At 41.7% G+C, this 20,909-nt stretch overlaps 1 protein-coding gene across 1 annotated transcript in view; it reads left to right on the forward strand.

Moving 5' to 3' along the window:
- The first annotated feature begins 8,241 nt into the window (after positions 1 to 8,241).
- The window catches only part of LOC311601475 (uncharacterized protein), a 39,303-nt gene continuing 26,635 nt past the window's right edge, over positions 8,242 to 20,909 (forward strand). The window contains exons 1-3 of the transcript XR_014780581.1: positions 8,242 to 8,698; positions 14,038 to 14,202; positions 16,586 to 16,771. The gene's annotated coding sequence lies outside the window, so the exon portion shown is untranslated. The remainder of the gene's footprint in view (positions 8,699 to 14,037; positions 14,203 to 16,585; positions 16,772 to 20,909) is intronic.

Genomic DNA, 20,909 nt, shown 5'->3' on the forward strand with positions numbered 1-20,909 from the left:
CCAAGATAGACTAGATAATATTTTCTAAAAGGTTGCCAAATACATTTTGTTTAAAAATTATGTGTGTAAGTCTTACCTATTGGTTTTTATAATTTTTCATAATTGTACTTACTGTATATAAAAATGGCCTTTTTATTTAGACAAAAAAAAAGGAGATGTGGGGGGATGATCTGATATATTTTGATGCTAATTATTGCTTGCTGTCTGTGTGACCAACCTTTTGCTTAATAAAAAGCCATCCCACCTGGGCAGGGCAGGAGATAGGTGGGGATAGGAGAAAAAGAAATTCTGGGAAGAAGAAAGGACTGCTGGGAGGAGAAAAAGAGAGACCTAAAGTGAAGAGAGGAAGGCCACCATGGGTTAGATAAAAGAAGAGCACATGGTTGCCGTGGATGAAGAATCCAGCCCAGATGAAGAACATTAACAAATATTTGAGATTATGGATGGGAGGTAGCTTGATAAAAGTTATTAAAAGCAGATGGCATGGGATTGAGACAGAGATCTCATGCCTGCCCTACTATGGGAGGTAGTTTAGAGGATTGATATCTGCTGTGCCCCAAGTTAACTAAGGCTATTTTAAAATATAACAAGTGTCTGTGTCTTAAGTGATTACTAGCCGGGGCTACTGATAATACATGTAATTTAAAAACCATACTTATATGTGTGATTCAATAACAAATCTAGAACAAATATGTGCAGAAGTAATTATTGTGCTCCCCTGTATGCTAGAGGCCTAAGTATCTATATTTTTGAGTATACAAAATAGGAACTTTGAAGATGCAAGCATATCTTACAATCTGAAAGTTTCTGATAGCATTCTTTATGATTTTATGGTCCTTTTTAATTTCCTCATCATGTACACGGTGCTCTGCCTGCATGTACACCTGCAGGCCAGAAGAAGGCATCACATTCTAGATGGTTGTGAGCCATCATGCAGTTGCTAGGAATTGAACTCAGGAAGATCTCTGGAAGACCAGTCAGTACTCTTACCCTCTAAGCCATCTCTCCAGCCCCTTTATGGTCCTTCTTTAATAAATGGATGCTGTAAAGGCTCAGGAGGATGTGTGTAGGGGAACAATCCTTATTCACCATTGGTGGTTTTGTAGCTGGTGGGTCCATTATAGAAATCAGAGGAAGATTTTCTTCACAAACTAAAGATAGTACTACATGAACCAGTTATCTATAACATTCCTAGACGTATACCCAAAGGAGTAAATCCTATCACAGAGATAACTCTTCCCCACTTATGGTTACCGTTTCTCTATTTCAAATATCAAGAAAATGAAATCAGGTAGGTGATCATCAACAGATGACCGGATAATAAATTTTTAAAATTATGATACATAAATAAGGAATGAGAATTTTAAAAAATCTCTTTAAACACTTTAAAAAAACACTTTAAAGAATCTATGTTTTTCATATGATTGAACCATCATTAGATTTTGGCTTTAGTCTTTCTCCAAATTTGAAGTTTGCAGTAGGTATTGTTTTAAATTTCTTAAATAATGGCAGTCTTTCTAGATTAGAATAAAGAGACGTCAGATAGTTATATAGACATATCACTATCCCGCCGCCTCCCTAAAGCTCAGGGACCACGACAGAAGAACAGGTGGAAAGTCAGAGGTTCAGGAGGACTGGAGATGACATGACAGGACCACTGTACTGAGGAGCTCACAGATCAAACAAGCCAATAGTCTAACATGAATTCCATAAGGGCTCCTGATTTCCTATCCCCAGCTAAATAGCTATTGGGAGTTGACGGCTTCTGGAGGGGGAAGGGTAAGTTTCCTTTAATGGCATGGTTCCTGGTAGGCCAACCATGCTCTAGTGGATGACTCCACACCCAGGTGTATATGAACCGCACAAATTGGAAGCAACTGATTGGGAGGCAGGTGGATCTGGGCCAAATTAAGGGGGGAAGTAGGGGATGAATAGGAGATCAAAACACAATGTAGGAAATTTTCAAAGAATTAAGCTGGGCGTGGTGGTGCACACCTTTAGTCCCAGCACTTGGGAGGCCAGCCTGCTCTTCAAAGCAAATTCTAGGATAGGCAAGGCTGTTACACAGAGAAACCCTGTCTCTAAAAACAAAACAACAAAAAATACATTCTGAAAGAATTAAAGTCTATTTAAAAAGAACAAAATTAGGTTTCTTTAAGTACATATGTGTATGTCAGAAATATAAACTATATAATAATGACTTTATTCAAAATTATCTTTTCTTTTCTTTTTTTTTTTTTTTTTGTGACAGGGCTTCTGTGTGTGTTCTCCTGTAGTAGACCAGGCTGGCCTCAAACTCACAGAGCTCCACCTATCTCTGCCTCCTGAGTGCTGGGATTACAGGCCTGCACCAGCACAACCGGCTTTTTTGTTTGTTTGTTTGTTTTGAGACATGTTTTCTCTGTGTAACAGCCCTGGCTGTCCTGGAACTCACTCTGTAGATCAGGCTGGCCTTGGACTCCAAGAGATCCACCTGCCTTTGCCTCCCAAGTGCTAGGAATAAAGGCATGTGCCACCACACCAGGCTCAAAATTATCGTGAATGTTAATTCAATTACATTTTAAGAGGAGCAAACTTATACATTAACAAATATGCTCAAAACTACATATAATTTTTCAGTACTGGAAATTGAATCCAGGAGTCCCACATGCTAGGCAAGCATTTTGGTCCAAAATTGTGCAATATTAACCATAACAAATATTTTAATAATGAAGCAATTAAGTTTTAAGCTCTTTTTTTTTACATATACATGTAGGTTAGTTTGTGTGTACATACATATGTGTGTGCATGTATATATGCACAAATATTCAAAACTTGATATTTAGCTTTGTATACAATACATTAAGTCAGATTGATTCATTTGTGAGAGTAGAGGTGATCTTTTCAATTCTACTTCATGGGCAGTCATCATTATGAAAAATGTGCAAGACTTGATCTTTTGGAAGTAAAATATATATATATATATATATATATATATATATATATATATATATATATATATATGTTTAAAATCCTTGACGAAGTCATAGACATAGGTGGTGCTGTACTGTGATGCTCTGGAAGAGGGTATGCCTGGCTCACTGTTACACAGACGCACACAAGGCACAAGCTTCACTTATATAGAAGCACTGTCTCCTGTGATATTCCAAATAATGAAATGACAAGATTAAGTTATAGACTAAAACATCGTCTAAAACCTTTGTGAGATCAGTATTGGTGGCATAAGCCTAAGATCCCAGCACTCAGGGGTTGAGGTAGTCTGGATTAAATAGTGAGGCCCTGTCTCAAAAACAGATTTTACGCTTGCAACATTTCATTTTATTCTTTAGTCTCATCAGCACAATTAACTGTATAAAATAATGGACTTCATTATGATCTTTTTGTGCCTGAATACAGTATACTTTGGTCACATTCATACTTCCTTTTTAAAACATAGGTTTGATATGGGCTGTTTGATTTCTCTCAGGAGTGGATCTTGCATCTTAGTTCCTATATATGTGTATATATTATGTGTGTTTGTAAGGAGATCTAATTCACAAAACTATATAGGGGATAATGAGATACAAATGAGGTCTTAAGGTAGGGGAGCGGCTACAGAGGGGAAATAAAGGGAGGGAAGGAGAGTGACAGAGCGGTGTGACTGGAATAGGGAAGACAGTCTAGTTGGGGGAAAGGGGGCCTAGCAAAAAGGAGGAACAGGGGTTTGGGGGGGCAAGTGGAGGAAGAGGGTCAACAAAAACAATGTTTGAAGTCATTTTTATACTAAGAAAAAGAAATATATGGAAAGCACAGAATAAAAGTTTGAAGTTTAATCACTTCTCAGCCTTTTGGTTAAGATCATGTGTAAAAGTGGATCTGGACGGGGGCGGCGGGGCGGGGGGGAGGGGGCGGAGTGGCGGGGAGGGGGAGGGGGTGGTCTGCTCAAGCTGCTGCACCAACCAAGGACAATGCATGCAGTAAACATTGAAGCCCTACTCACATCTAACCAATGGACAGCTCGTTCTCCATGGTTGTGGGGAGGGCAGGGACTGCCTTGGACATGAACTCTGGTGCCCCATATTTGATCACATCCCCTTGGTGGGGAGGCCTGGTGGCACTCAGAGAAAGGGGTAAGCAGGCTACCAGGATGAGACCTGATAGGCTGTGATCATATGGTGGGGGAGGAGGTCCCCTTCTGTCACAGGCATAGGGGAGGAAAGTAGGGTGAAAGCAGGAGGGAGGGGGAGGGGGGAAGATACAAGTGAGGGGACAACAATGGAGATGTAATCTGAGTAAATTACTTAAATAAACAAAAAAGGTTTGAAGTTTAGGCATGGTTGCATATACCTGCAACTCCAGCACTGAGCAAGCTAAGGCAAGAGAGTGTCAGGTTGAGGCCAGTCTTGCCTACCTTACTGAATCAATTTCCATGCCAGCCTTGGCTACATGGCGAGACCTTAGTTAAATAGTTCTAAAATTCATCAACAAATCATTTTGAGGAGGAGAGAAGAGATCCTCCACCTTGTGTGGCATATATGTACAGTTCTTTTCTTTTTTATGGTTTAATCTATTTCTTTTTTTATCTACATTTTTTCCTTTATTAATTTATTCTTGTTACATCTCAATAGTTATCCCATCCCTTGTATCCTCCCACTCTTCCCTCCCTCCCATTTTCCCCTTATTCCCCTCACCTATGACTGTTCCTGAGGGGGATTACCTCCCCCTGTATATGCTCATAGGGTATCAAGTCTCTTCTTGGTAACCTGCTATCCTTCCTCTGAGTGCCACCAGGTCTCCCCCTCCAGGGGACATGGTCAAAGGTGAGGCACCAGAGTATGTGAGAAAGTAATATCCCACTCTCCACTCTACTGTGGAGAGTGTTCTGTCCATTGGCTAGATCTGGGTAGGGGTTTAAGGTTTACCGCCTGTATTGTCCTTGGCTGGTGCCTTTGTTTGAGTGGGACCCCTGGGCCCAAATCTGCCTATCATAATGTTCTACTTGTATGCTTCTAGGATGCTCTGGATCCTTCTACTTTGCCATTCTCCCATGATTCTCTCATCTAGAGTCCCACTAGAATGTCCTCCCCTCTGTCTCAGTTTCCTGGTAAGTGAAGGCTTTCGTGGGACATGCCCCTTGGGCTAATAGTGGCATACATGTACAGTTCTAATTCAGTATTTTGTACATGTTATTATACTGTACATGTTAGCGTGGTGATGATTAGAAACCCAAGTCTTCAAGTCATATTTGTGAGTGGCATCCAAAGAATTAAATTTCTAGTTGCTATTTGAGGTTTTGCTTTCTCAAGACAGGGTACCTCCTTGTTTTAGTTATGCTTTTATTGCTGTAAAGGGACATCATGGCTGTGGAAACTCTTATAAAAGAAAACACATAATTGGGGCTGGCTTACAGTTGCAGAGGTTTGGTCCTTTATCGTCATGGTTAGATGCATGACTTGATCTTTTGGAAGTAAAATATATATTTTTAAAAACCCTGATGAAGTCATAGTCATAGGTGGTGCTGTACTGTGATGCTCTGGTAGAGGGTATGGCATCATACAGGCAGACGTAGTGCTGGAGAAGGGGCTGGAAAGTTCTACATCTTGATCTGTAGGCAGTAGAAGGAGACCTTGTCCACACTGGGAATAGCGTGAGACTTCAAAGCTCACCCCCACTGTGACACACTTCCTCCAACAAGGCCACATGTACTTCAATAAGGCCACGTCTCCTAATAGTGCCACTCTCTAAGGGCCAAGGATTTAAACAGATGTGTGTATGGGTGGGGCCATTCTTATTCAAACCGTCACACTCCTGCTGGCCTCAAAGTCACCACTTGCCTTTGCCTCTGCAGTTCTGAGATTAAACGTGTGTGCCATCATTCCCAATTGAAATAAGTTCTATTTTTGTACCTATATTTACATTTTTATGTTATGCACCTGAGTGTTTTGCTCGCCTGGATGTATGTGTGCCGTATGCATTTCTGGTCAGAAGAGGGCATCTGGTCCTCTGGAACTGGAGTTCCAGATGTTTGTGAACCACTCTGTGAATGCTGGAAATAAACTGAACATTCGTTCCCAGAGACGTTAGTCCTTTTTAGTCAATATGCCAGTCAAGAAGTCGTTTGGGGGGGAGAGGGAGGCTGGAGAGATGGTTCAGTAATTAATAGTGCATATTGCTCTTGCAAAGGACCTGAGATCAGTTCCCAGCATCTACATATTGCAGTTCACAACTGCCTATAACTCCAGCTGCAAAGGATCCGGTGCCTCTGCCTCATCCCACACTCACACTTACATGCCTCTACCCAGACCCAGAAACACACTCATATGCACATGTAAGTAAAAATAAAATGGATACTTTCATAAAAAGAAAGTTGTGTATTCCAGGTGTAGTCGAACCCATGTGCAACAACCCCACACCCACTCTAGAAGCTGAGGCAGGTAGAATGCTGAGCTTGAGGCCAGCCCGAGCTATAATGAGTCCCAAGCTAGCCTGGGCTACCATGTGATGTTTGTCTCAAACAACAGCAACAGCAAAATCTGATTTTATTTTGTCAGTGTCTCATTTTATGAAAAAAAAAGTGTAGCTTATGTAAACCATTCACGATAATGATCAGCTGTCCTGGAAATAGGTAAAAATATGAAACAAAAATATATCCAAGTTAGACATAAACATATAGGAAGCTTATTATAAAGGCTCGGCTGTGTATTGATGAAGTACATGCTCAATACATTGAAGCTGAGTTTGTATGCGTGTGTTGAAGCATCATGTGAATGTTTCTCAGTGGTTTCCACCATGAACTGTTTCTGACAGTGGTTTCCGCTCAGTCAGCAGCACATAGTAATTTTCTGAGTTCTTAGTAAATACCATGCCATATTACTTATAAGAAAATACTGAAGACTAGTTCCTCAGTGAAGTATAGAAACACAGGGAAGTCATTGACAGCCATAATAAAGCCATGAGAAACAAGTGCCTCTTGTAATGAAACTACAAGGCGATGTTTTTCACATCTGGAATTTGCCTGTATTTGAGTATGTATATCATTCTAAGTGGCACTGTACATGTGGACTTTGTCTTCTAATTTTAATGAGTAAAATAATTATTAAAAAAAAACCTTTCTCAGTTAGTCGGTGATGATGCACACCTTTAATCTCAGCACTCAAGAGGCAGAGGCAGGTGGGTCTCTGAGTTCGAGGCTAGTCTGGTCTACAGAGTGAGTTCCAGGACAGCCAAGGCCACACAGAGAAAAGCCTGTCTCAAAAAATAAAACAAACAGAAACAAACAAAACCAAACAACCCCAAAACAAAACAACCAAGAAAACAAAACAAAACAAAACAAAAAACCCAACGAATCAAACCAAAAGCCCACCACAAAATCCTTTCTCCTTAAGTACAGAGCATGCTGTATTATATGTGCTCCTAGTCAACTAGACTGATTGTTTGGAGTTGTGGACAAATAGCAGTTTCTTCCCCCAACATACAGATTTGATACTCTGGCCAGAATATGTGCAGAATCCCTAGGGAATGTGGGAAGACAGCTAGTGAAAAGGCACTGGTAGGCACCTGGAGTGGCTGTTCTCCATTCCCACCCCCCCTTAGCTCGAAACATTTTCTTCTCCATAGGAGATTCGGGCAGGTCCCTGGAGTTTATCCCTATACTCCAAGGCAATTTGGTTTCATGAGAAAATGTTGCTTTAAGGGGGAAAAGATTTGTGGAGACAGGTCAGGTAGAAACGGAATTCCTTTTTTGTTTTGTTTTGTTTTTCAAGACAGGGTTTCTCTGTGTAGCCTTGGCTGTCCTAGAACTCACTTTGTAGACCAGGCTAGCCTCAAACTCACAGCGATCCACCTGTCCCGAGTCCTGGCATTAAAGATGTGCGCCACCACCGCCCGGCGAAACTGAATTCTTGAACTAGGTAGGCCTCTGTTTGCTTTTAGATGAAAACGAAGCGGGAACTCATGATGCAAGCCAAGTCTTCTCAAACTGGGCCAGGACAAGGCAGCCATACTTTCTAGGTCACATCTGTGTCGTCCCTCCCCTCGCCCCTCTCCCCGCCCCTTCACCCCCTTCCTCCCGCCCCATTTGATACAGTTCTTGGCCTGACTCCGCCACCTTGAGGGTGTTTCTGGGAAATTCTCCGAAATTTTCCTCATCAGACTTGGATCCACACTCTAGCCGTGGATTGCTCTCGGCTTCCGTTCCCAAGCCCGCCCTCAGGGGCTCACGTGTAGGGAGCTGGCCTATCGGGGAAGTCCAGGCAGGGGCGGTCCTGGGAAGCTGTTGATGCTCTCCCGAGATTAGGCGGGACTAGAGAGGCCTTCTGCGAGCAAGCCCGGGCTTCTAGCCGTCCGTCTGTCCTCCCTTTCCCCTCAGGGCATGAAGGAGACTAACACGTGCCATCTCCGAGCTGTAGGGTCCCTCTTAGGTAGCCGAGTCGTTCTGCGGAGAGCTCAGGACCATATCAGGTGGCTGAGAGTAGGCCTTGGTGTGCTTGCTGAAAAATCTCAGGTGCACACATCCGCTTTGTTTTAGAGATTTGGAGAGGAGTGGAAAACCCCTGCCGAGCCCAGAGAAGTCAGACTTCTGTGAGAAAGTCGACCACGCCAGCTAGATGGAAACCAAAAAGACGACGGGAGGACTGAAGGTGAAGCAAGGAAAAAAAAAAAAAAACTCGTCTGCTAGAGGTGGTGTGACTTTGCCTCGCTTTTACAAACACAGCTGACGGTATGTTGAAAGCCTGAGCCTGGTGGTTTCTAGAAAACAGAAAAAGCGGGGAGAAATTTGTAAAGCAGCAAATATTCTAAAGATTTACTAACATTTTTAAAGCTTTAACGCTCCAAAAGAGGAAAGCTAGTGATTTAATGCCCAAAGTCCAGGGGGAATTTACCCATTTTTAAAAAGCACGTGTGAAGTGAAATTTTATGAGAATGTGTGGCAAGGTCTTTTTTTTTTTTTTTTTTTTTTTTGCTTCTGTGATTAAGGCACGATTCATTTTTTACCTTGTAATGTCTCAAATTTGTACTACTTTGCCAGCAGCGGGTAAACTTGTACAGATTCTGGGGATAGAAGGGCTTCTGGCGTAAACTACAAATAGTAATGGCTATTCCAAGCACTTAGAACTCTACAGTGATTTGCAGGGGGGGGGAACAAATGGTTTATGTAGCACTGAGCACTTTCTGCAAAGCCATACCCAGCATGCATCCGACTGTGTTTAAGGAAAAGCAAGCCTAAGTACGAAGTTATATACAACCATTTTTTTTTTTAGTAGACATTGTTTGAAGGTTTATACTTTCAATCCTGGCCAGTATTAAAGCAGGCATTACTGTGCTAGTGAATTTGAGTATATCAGCCAATGTTGTGCGTTCGTATCTATATTGTATTTGTATTTTTATCAAAGACATAACTGAAGTCCAAAGGGTGTGAATGCATCTCATGTCTAGTTTTCGTAGAATATACGTCTGTGTGACTGAATTTTGCAAAAATCTGTTCCTTCTGTTTTTAAAAAAGAAACTTGCCTTTAAGATCAAAACAGCTACCGAATATTCTGTTCCTTAACCATCTAGAGCCTATACTTGAGCAAATATGGCAACTTCTTAATTTCTGCCTTCGCTGAAAAAATGATTAAGGGTATACAACACGATTATTTTTTCTGAAACAATAAGCTAAATACCACAAGCTACCTGTGAGAGTGCTTGAAATTTATTTGTTGAAAATATTAAGAGGTATGCCAGTGGTGAACTTAGCTTGGTAAATTCTGTTTTACAATTTTTAAAGATCTCTCCCTCTCCCTCTCCCTCTCCCTCTCCCTCTCCCTCTCTCTCTCCCTCTCCCTCCCTCTCTCTCTCTCTCTCTCTCTCTCTCTCTCTCTCCCTCCCCCTCCCCCTCCCCCTCCCCCCCCTCTCTCTCTGTGTAGCCTTGGCTGTCCTGGAACTAGCTCTTGTAGACCAGGCTGGCCTCGAACTCAGATTCATCTGCCTCCGCCTTGGAGTGCTGGGATTAAAGGTGTGCGCCACTGCCACCACCTCCTGGCTGAATTCCTAAGTTTCTTTTTTTTTTCCGGGGGTGGGGGTGGGTTCGAGACAGAGTAGCCTTTAATGTGTAGTCCCTGTTTTGTTTTCACATAGCAGGTTAGGTAAGGAAGGTCTTGATAAATTCCTTGAATGGTAATATTATAGCTACTTTATGTGCTATATAGATTTTTTTAATATTAAGGGAGAAACTAATATTCTTTAATGAATAGGGTCAATGAAGAAACTCTTTGGAAATCTCTTATTTATCCAAAATCCAGGCCTTTGAAATAGTTCAGGATATTTTAATCTAACCAGAATCAGAAATACAGGTTTGGAATTTAAAATGAGATTTGTGTGTAGATCTAATTTTGTTATAAATCTGTTGCAGTTTATCAACTGACCATAAATGCACAACTATATGTGTATACCAAAAAGAAAATGGGAGTAAATTTGCAAAGAATTATCAGTGTTTAATCCAAGAGTTTATGACATTCCTTTTATTTCTGATCAAGATAGAGTGAGTTTCTAAATTCTTTGCAAGCATTGTACTTAGGAAAAAAACCTCTTGTAAGCCGTAATGAACATATAAGAAAGACATAGGAAGCATTAACGGTGCTCCAGTGCCAAATGAACCTATAAGACAAACTCATGTCCCTTTTGACTAGAATTTTTAAATTCACTCCAGAAGAGATATAATAATATGGAGTTGGGCTGTGGCACTTCGTGTATCCTCCATTTAGATTGCCAGCCACAGTGCTTTCTACTGAACACAAAAGGCCAAAGATCCTGGGGAGAAAATGGAGGATTCCTTGGGAATCTGATCCCCAAGACCCAAGTCACCTGACTTGGTGCCTAGATTTGCATTTCTTTGGTAGCTAAATTCCAGAGTTCTCTTTGTTTTCTTAGCTTTGGACTGTTGAGGGATGGTTCTTTGGTAAGAGTAGGTTCGGAAACCTTTGCCAAACGGATGAAGGGCAGGTTTGTCAAGCCTTGCTAGAGTGGAAATGGCTTTCTTGAAAACAAAGCAGAGTTAATGAAACTGGGTGCTACAAGGCAGCTTTCTTTCCTGTATCCTTCCTCTAACAGTTATCTTTTGTCTTTGGTTTCTGTTTTGTTTGTTTGTTTGTTTGTTTGTTTAAGCCAACGAGTGGGAATAGACAGGGCAGGGCTAATCAGGTTTTCCAGAGGAAGTTGTTTCCCAGTACCCTGTGGTGTGAGCATGTCTAGCAGTTAAGAAAGGTTGGTTCTTTGGGATCGTTAAGTGGGCATAGGCACTGGGCAGACCACCTTCAGCCTCAAAGTTGGAGCTTGAGACAAAGATGGGGTGGGACCCATGGGAAGAAACTCATGGGGAATCTGGCAGAAGTGTTGCAGGGCTGTAGACAGCTGCCTGCCCTGTAGGTCAGTAATAGAAAGCAGTGTGGCTCATAGCCAATGGAGTTTAAAAATGCACGCTCCAGCTGGGCATAGTGGCTCACACCACTATGGAGGCCCCCAGGGAGGCAGAGGCAGACAGATTGCTGTGAGATCAAGGCCAGCCTAGCCTACAACGTGAGTCCAGGCCAGCCAAAGCTACGCACAAAAAAAACCCCTATCTCAAAAAAAAAAAAAAAACCAAAGAAAAAATTTTTTAAAAGAGGAAATACTATGAGATACCTCTCCCCACCAAAAAAATTATGCTGGTGACTTGTGCACTTCTTATCCATGACTACTTTGTAATTCTTAGAAATGTTTAGTTCTAAAACCACCGAAGTTAAGGGGAAACATTTAAAATATTAGATATTCCAGGGCTAGGGATGGTAGCACTAACTTTAATCCCAGCACTGAGGCGGCAGAGGCAGGTGGATGGATGTATTTGCGTTCAAGGCCAGCCTGGACTACACAGTGAGAACTTCTCTCAAGAAGAAAAGTACATCTTCCAAAGAATAGTTAGCATGATTGTACAACCTCAAACTGTAAAAAAAAGTGATGGGGAAAGCCTATCTGAACACTTCAGGTACAAAATAACTAGGGTTTTAGGTTAAAACAAGCATGTGTTCATGCGTGCGTACATGCATGTGTGGGATGTGTGTGGTATGTGGAGAGGGAAAATAATGAAGTTGTTTCTTCTAATTTTGATTAAGGTGCCTGCCCCCCCTCCCCACCGCCTTTGGTTTTGTAATTCTCAAACTGAGAACAAATTGCCAGCAAAAGGGCCATTGTTTGTAGTTTGGAAGAGGATCTACTTCCAAGAAGTGTGAAAGGATTTCCATCTAGGGAAAAATATATTAATATGGATATAGTTGGTATATATGGGTATATCTTTGGTTCAGAAGACTGTAGAGAAAACTTTACTCAAGTGTGACTCAGATTGTCATTAAGGTGGCAGAACTGCATTTATATACATATGTTCATAATATATAGCACATGGATAAATACGCTAAATGAAATAAGCATCTTATAATGACTTACTAAAAATAAGAACTTGAAAATTTTATGTGTAATTTTGTCAGACGGCTTAGAAACAAAGAGTGAAATCTGTTCATTATTTGGTTTCTTAACTCCTCCCCCTTTCTTTCTTTCTTTCTTTCTTTCTTTCTTTCTTTCTTTCTTTCTTTCTTTCTTTCTTTCTTTCCCGTTTTTTAGGCAAGGCCACACATTAGCTTAGCTTCTCCTGGTGACACTTTAGCGTAGTCTGGCCCTCTGTGTTAGCTCTCTGTGGTGTTCCTCTTGCCTCAGCCTGCAGAGCACTAGGATTACTGAGCTGTGTCACCGCACTTGGCTCAAGGAGTGGACATTTCTGTGCAATAGATGTAAAAACATCTATTATAATACAAATTTATTGTCATATCTGAAAGTAAATTTTGGACTCTATATTGAAATGGTCTAAAGGAAATAATCCAGTAGGTTATCTATCAGTGGTCTTAATAGGCTTTGTGGGAGTATTCCTTTTTTTTTTTTTTTTTTTTTTGATTTTTCGAGACAGGGTCTCTCTGTGTAGCCTTGGCTGTCCTGGACTCGCTTTTTAGACCAGGCTGGCCTCGAACTCACATTGATCCACTTGCCTCCGCCTCCCAAGTGCTGGGATTAAAGGTGTGCGCCACCACGCCCGGCTTGGGAGTATTCCTTTTTAACACATGGTTATTATCTGAATCCTTGACTTGCACTATGTAGTAAAATCTAGTGAGGACATAGTTTTAAAACTTTTCTCTAGAACACAAACGATAGTGCTTAAATGCCCAAAGCAGTTATAGGAAGTGTTTTCAAATGGTAAATAAAAGCATCCTGCAGAAGCACAGGTTTCTCTTCAAAGGGAGTAAGAGAATGCTATGTTCCACAGTCAAAGTACTTACATGATAGGTATTTTATTAGTTACCAAACAAAGTCATAAATCAAAGGATCTTTCAAATATATTGGTAGGGGTCACAGGTATGTGAGTTAAGCAGCCAAGGGAAGAATTCTGATGTAGATTTCAAAATAGATAACCTTTTGGACTGGAGAAAGCCAGTAGTCTGCTAAGAAGACATTTTAAGGTTTTGATAGTCAAAAGGATGTTAGGCCAGGCATCAGTTGGTAACGGCTTTCAGAAATATTAAAAATAGCCCAGGAGTGTTCAGCTCTGCCTTGCGCAACCTATACAACCTTACAGTTCAGTCTATTGACCTTGTAGAATCTTTAACACAGGAGCAGCTTCTGTCCTTCCTTCTAAAACCTTTAATTAGTTCATAAAAGCCTAAGAATATACTTGAGTAATCTTTTACTATTATACAACACACACACACACACACACAGGAATCCTGCCACATGTTGCACATAATGATGAGAACTCTGCGCACTCCTTACAGTCTTGGCCAAAAAGCTGCCAACAATTCAACACACACAGTCTGTGGCCTGGGTCTTTTCAGAAAATGGAGATGTGAGGATGAACATCCCCCCCCCCCAAAAAAAGTCATATGATGTGCTACCTAGAGAGGTACTTCCTGGTCTTGAGTTCCCATGGTTTTCTTTCTTCATCTTTTTTTTTAAAATTTAATTTATACTTTTCTTATCCTTGGATCCTTTATTTTTCCCCAGAAGCTAACGAGTTCATAACATGGAAAAATACTAGGGATGTGCTGCTGAGCGAAGAAAAGCGGAGCTGGGAGAAGTTTGTTCCATTGCATTATTTCTTGTTCTTTCCGGAGACTGGCCTGGAATTCTTAGCTTAAGGCTATTTTCCTGTATCAGCTGAGACTACAGGTAATTATGTACCAAAGTTGGAGGAATTAAATTATTTATTAATTAACTTGAGACAGGATTTCTCAACGTAGCCCTGCCTGTACTAGAACTCACATTGTAGATAGATCTAGCTGGCCTAGAACTCACAGAGACCTACCTGCCTCTGCCTCCCAAGTGCTGAGATTATAAGGGCCTGCACCATGAAGCCCAACCTAAAATTACTTTTTTTCCCCTTTTTTTAATGCATGATGAGAATGATTTTCAGCTTCTGTTTGGTATTAGGTTCAGAAAAAACAGACAAGGAGGATTTCTTTTTTTCTTTTTGGCTTTTCAAGACAGGTTTTCTCAGTGTAGCCTTGGCTGTCCTGGACTTGCTTTGTAGACCAGGCTGGCCTTGAACTCTCTTTGTATACAGAGACCTGCCTGCCTCTGCCTCCTGAGTGCTGGGATTAAAGGAATGTGCTACCACGCCTGGCTGGATTTTTTTCTTTTCTAAATGATTCTATTGGTTGTACTTCCTGGAATTTTTATTTTTTATTTTTTATTTTTGTTTTTCAAGACATGGTCTCTCTGTGTTAGCCTTGGCCATCCTGTACTGACCAGGCTGGCCTAGAGCTCACAGCAATCCACCTGCCTCTGCCTCCTGAGTACTGGGGTTAAAGGCCTGTGCCACCATGCCTGGAACTTTCTTTGGTGAGGAGGAGTTTTGTTTTTGTTTTTTGGTTTGTTTATTTGTTTGCTTGCTAAGGGCAGAGGCAGGAAAGCTTGCAGTGAGAATTGTTAGCCTATATGGAGCATTACTGCCATCGTGAGAATGTACTTTCAAATCATGTTGATTTGAATTACTGTTGAGTTCTCAAGAGGAGTTTACTTATGGTTTATACAAGTGCGGTCTGTAAGGAAGCCCAGCTGGCCCTAACATCAAACTGGTTGCCCCCTTTTTGTCTAAATTAGTCCAGGAGTTCTGGGCAAAAGCCTGATGTTGACCTGAAAACATTTTATTAGCCCCGAAGAATGCAGGAGCTGCCTTTCCGGAAGTTCGCTAAACCATACTTGTGGGGCGGGACTTGAGCCGCTTTTCCTGAGGCCTTGAGCCGCTTTTCCTGAAGCAGCCTTACAGCATAATTGAAAGCGATACCAGCTACCACCAGCAGCTCCCTGTGTAAGGGATATACTCAAATTAACTATTTAGGCTGTGCTTTAAAAAAAAAGTTATAATTTCTAGTATTAAAAGGAAAACATTAATAAAATTACTGGCTTAAAAAAAAACTTTTTTTTTTCTTTTAGAGACAAGGTTACTCTGTGTAACAAACAGCCCTGGTTGTCCTGGATTCACTTTGTAGACCAGGCTGGCCTGGTCTCCACCTGCCTCTGTCTCCCCGAGTGCTGGGATTAAAGGCATTAAGGCATTAGCCACCACCACCTGGCAAAAAACCCCTTTATTTATTTGTGATAATAGGCAAGGATGTAAGCTTGGTGGTAGAATGCTTGCCTAGGACACTCAAGGTGCTTGGGTTCAATCCACAAGACAGAGGTGGTAAAATAACCAAAGGGAAAAAAAAAGAAAAAAAGAAAAAGAAAGAAATGAATATCACCCATGAACACACATAGGGTAAAACTTGTAAAATGATCATTATTAAATGATCCAGGAAACAGAAAAGTGCATGTGCACACACACACACCCCTAAAGTGAATGATAAAAATAGGGGTCTCAAATCTGAGTTTTAAAGGGCATAATCTCTTTAATGAGTATCATGACGACTTTATAATTTCTAGTAATTGAAGGCACATACATAAGAGAAATCTCACCAAGGACAGAGATAAAACTTAAAGTTTAGCAGGGCGGTAGTTCATTTGGGTTGCCAAAGGTATGAAACAAAGCAAAGCAGGGTAGTGCATAATCCTGAGAAATCAATCTTGCTGAGAATGGTGGTGACAATAGTAATAGTACTCAGTTTGGTTTCAGACAGAAATTAGAAGTTTACTGTGTAAGCTTGTCCCAGCAAGGCAAATATAGAGCAGCCGCCACGTTTCCTGCTGCCTTTGCCTGTGATTAGCATTTTACTTTATTTTATTTTTTTGAGATCGGAAGGGCGGGGGCGGAGTAGGGCATTTGTACGCATATCTGGAACTCTACTGCCATCTTGCGGAGTTAGCTTCTTAAAAAAAAAAACCAAACAACAACAACAAAAAAACAAGACATGGCCCCTGGTGTGGCGGTGCACCTCCCTAATAACAATATTATTTAATCTCAGCCATTGGGAAGCTGAGTCTGGCAGATTTGGGTGAGTTCAAGGGTGGCTTGTTCCACATAGCAAGTTCCAGGCTGTTTGGGTCTGCACAGTGAGTCTCTGTCTCAAGAAAGAATAGAATCGTAACTATGCCTTTCCTATGAACACAACAGTTCCAACAACTATTCCTGCTTTTGGGGGGTTGCCCTCTTTCTGAAGATGGATCTTGACAATGACACATTCTCCCTGAGGACCAGCAGTGGTCAGAAGACTCTGACACAGGAAATCAAGGGGCAGGATCTCCACTCTTCCCAGATTCGTTCTGAAGTCTACCTACAAAGTGTGAGTGCCATAGGAAGGTAAGGCTTTCTATGGTACTGCTCGGGATCAGACTTTTTTTTTTTCTTGAAGAGCACTCCACCTTTGGCTGGCTTAGGAAATTCACATATCAAATACATGCCAGATGTTTTGAAACAGTCCAGTGCATGATGCTGACAAAAATCACAAGGACATCAAAGCCCAGTATTACTGCATGAAAGACCATTCTTGGACCAAGAGACAGGATGTAGAGAATCTCCAACATGTACCTGCCTTTGTCTCTCAAAGGTTCACAGGTCTGAGAACTGAATGTCTGCCTCCATGACTTCCTGGGTCTCTATGTCCTGGAAGCTGCAGGTCTGTGACCACAAGGCCTCTCATGCTCCAAGTTCTACATAAAAATAGTTCTTAGGTTCAGATCATACTTAGTCCCTGGAAATGTTCACGCCTAAGGAAGTATGCTAAGCTCAGAGCCTAGGCCTTTTCCAGTTCGCTTTGTATTGCTTTTCCAATTTGCATACTGCTAAGATTCACGGGAAAGAAGCTGGTACTTGTGCTGCATTCTTCGAAAGTCTGGCCGCTTGATGGCAGTAGAGCTCCATGTAGCGCTAGAACCGCCATCTTTGCAGCCTTTCCTCCCGCCCTTCTTCATCCAAAAAAAAGCAAACCACCGCTAAGACCAAAAAAAAAAAAAAAAAAAAAAAAAAAAAAAGGCTGCCCTCCATTTTGTGAAAACCTGTGGATCCTGTTAGTAGAGCAGCCATTTTACTTTTGCTTTCCTTCTCAAGCCAAGTTAAGGAATAAAGCCACTTTATTTCTTTGGAACTTTTCTCCTCCCTAGGAATATTTTCATTGGGTTTTGTTCACTAAAGTGTGACTTCTTTCCCTTACTGGTACTTGTTCAGTACAGTGGCCATTGCCTCTTTAGTGCTGTGAGTGTAGTGGACAAAGTCAAAAAAAAAAGAAATTGCTTACAACCAACCAATGCACAGTCAAGTTTCCTTTTAGATACATTTTTAAGGTTCTGTGTATTGAACCCAGAGCCATGAGCACACGAGGCAAGCTCACTTCCTATAACCTTAGACCTGTAAAATCATATATATGCATGTGTATATTAAATATTTACATATGCAGTTATATAATATATAAAATGTAATTATAGATAAAATTTTATTTGTATTGAAGATTGAACTTGGGACCTCAGGCAAGGTGGACAAGTAAGTACTCTACCACAGCGCCACACAGGCAGGGCATTTTCTTTCTAAGCATAGCCTCCAAGTGTTGCTTAGGCTGGCCAGGAATTTCCTATGTTGACCAGGCTACTCCAATGTAAAATCCTTAGCCTCAGGAGTAGGTGGAATTAAAAATCTTTTCCACCATGGATACCCCGTCTTCCTTTTTCTTTTCCCTGCTATCTCAGTCAAGGTCTTAACTTTGTGGCCCAGGCTAGTCTCCAGCTTCCAAGCCTAGGGTTCCTGCCTATTTAGGCTCTTCCTGAGATTAGGAGTCTGTTCCCTCATAGCCAACCCAAATGGTCACTAGCCTGGCTACTCTCTTAGCGAAGCCGGAAGTTCTTTCTAGTTTTGGATTGGAATGCATTAAAATGTTTGGCCTGAGCCCTAAGAGAAGCATGACAGCTATCCCACATGTCAGTCATATTCTAGACTGCTGTCCTGTGTACTTGTCGCTTTCCATTAGAGATTACACTGAGTTCTATCTCATTTCCTCCCATGAGAATTCAGTATTTTTCCCGTGCCATGAATTAAGTTCCACCACTTGACTGTGCTTTTTATGGGAGGCCGGTGCATGTGTGGGACTGCCAACTAAATCTTTGGTAGAGTACCTTATATGATCTCTCATTACTAAGTTTAAGAAGAATGCTTTCAGCTGGGCGTGGTGGCGCACGCCTTTAATCCCAGCACTCAGGGAGGCTGAGGAAGGTGGATCCCTGTGAGTTCGAGGCCAGCCTGGTCTACAAAGCAAGTCTAGGACAGTCAGCGCTGTTACACTGAGAAACCTTGTCTTAACATCCCCCCCCCCAAAACCCCCAAAAAACCAAAAACCAACCAAACAAAAAGGAATGAGCTTTCATAGTACTCCAAAAATGATATGTTGATGCTGGTTGTAAATAAAGTACAAGAGCAAGTAACAGCCTTTTTGCTTATCTATGTACACTTCATTTTATATGTACATATATGCATATGTATCTCTATTTTTTATCCTACACAATAACTAAATCTATATTAAAATTTGATGGCCTAGGTACAATATGGTTTGGATTAGATAGGTTTGTATTTAACAAAAATGAGGAAAATGAGTTTACGTGAAAGTTGTCAATCTTGCTTATTAAAACTGTGGTCTAAAGTATAAAAGCAAAAGTTCAAAATACACTCTAAAAGTTCCTTTAGCAACAAAGGGAGATTCCACGAGGTGCTTTTGATCTGAGTCCTGGCTGGCTTGCAAATTTGCACTGCACTTCCTTCTTGGGATTCTTACTGATGGTGAGCAACCAATCAGGCCTGGGAGATGCTTTGTTTGTTTAACCAGGCTGTGGCTTAATTACTTGTATCCCAGAATTCTCGTGTTGGAAACAATCACCCAAAGTATGTGTGTGGAGACGAGGCATAGAGGCGGTGATTGGATCAGGAGGGCTCTGATTTCATGAAGGGCTTAATTACTTTCGGTGCAGTAAGATTTGGATAGAAATGGAGTTTGGGGGGAAGAATGTTCTTTTTTATTTGAGACAAGATCTCCTATGAGGCCCTGGTTGCATTGAACTATATAGACCAGGCTGGCCTGGAACTTTCTGTGAGATGCCTGTCTCTGACCCCTGGGAGTTCTAGAACTTCCAGGTATATGCCGCCATGCCCAGCTAGCTACCAGGAGTAAGTAGTTTGGCTAAACTTGTGTCCAATAACATCACAAAGGAACACATGGCAGTTGTTACTCCTATCCTAAAGAAGATGTCCAGGGTTCACAACTTCCTCCTTTCTCTGCGTTCATCCACCACATTTACCCCTTAGGCACAACTCACTCCAAGGGAAATAAAACAGGTCTGAATGGACAAGATTCAGTGGAAAATTACTTATGCTAGATATTCGCCAGGCAGGGTGGTGCCTGCCTATAATCCCAGCACTTGGGAGTCAGAGGCAGGCTGTAAGAGGCTAGCCTGGTCTACAAAGTAAGTCTAGGATAGCCAAGGCTACATAGAGACACCCTTTCTTGGGAAAGAAAAAAGCTAGACATTCAAGTCCCTGGGCCTTGGTCTCTAGGTAGAGGTGGTTGTTATTATTTTTCTTTTTTAGGCTTGGAGGGTGGGAAAAATCCAGTCAGGGATGGCCCTTGTGGCGGTATGTGGAGCACTACTGCCATTGTGTGGGCGTAGTTACGATACATACAGCACCATTAGGCTTATTCCCATGAGTCTTAGCAATGGGGAAAGAATTCCCGGTAACATATGCTGGGGTTGCATTTTTGGGGCCTGGTGCCTTTCCCCTGAGGCAGGAAGAGAAATCTGGACACCAGTACTACCTGGGAGCTGAAAATGAAGAGTGAAGGGCCAACAGAAGGCCTGCAGGGGCCAGGACAAACAGACACAGGAAGTTGCTGGGTGGTGCTTTGGTTCCTTCTCATTGGGATGTGACAAGTAGAAACCACAGAAAGAAAATGCAGGCTCTTGTTGGTGATGCCTGTTGCCTGGTCCTTGTAGCATGAGGTGGCAGGGTTTTAAGTCTGGCTGAGATGCAGCATTTCACAATCTGGCCCAAGCTACTCTGGAATGCATAATGTAGCCCAAGTTCCTCTCAGTTCCATGTTTTTGTTGTCAAGTCAAAGTGTAAGATCGAAAGTCCAATAATAAATTGTAAAAACAGTATTACATGGATGCAGTTAAGCTATGGGAAACAGTTAGGCCACTAATACAGGAAACTGCCTATGCCCATGCTCCAGTGTGAAATAAAACCCTGAGAGAAAATCAGTGTCCTATCCATTTGGAAATCACAGTCATGTTAATACACGTGTTTCTCCAAGTAGGGATTTGTAAAGCACTCCATCTTGACAGCTATCTGGTCCTGCCTTACAGTGCCACTAAAGTTAGCCTCCCACTGGACACCGGAGGCCTGTTGTCAAGATCACCTACGGAGTGGAGCCTAATACCCAGGGAACTTGCAGTGTGAATCT

The sequence above is a fragment of the Acomys minous genome, assembly GCF_964271855.1.
Source record: "Acomys minous genome assembly, chromosome: 7".
NCBI lineage: Eukaryota > Metazoa > Chordata > Mammalia > Rodentia > Muridae > Acomys > Acomys minous.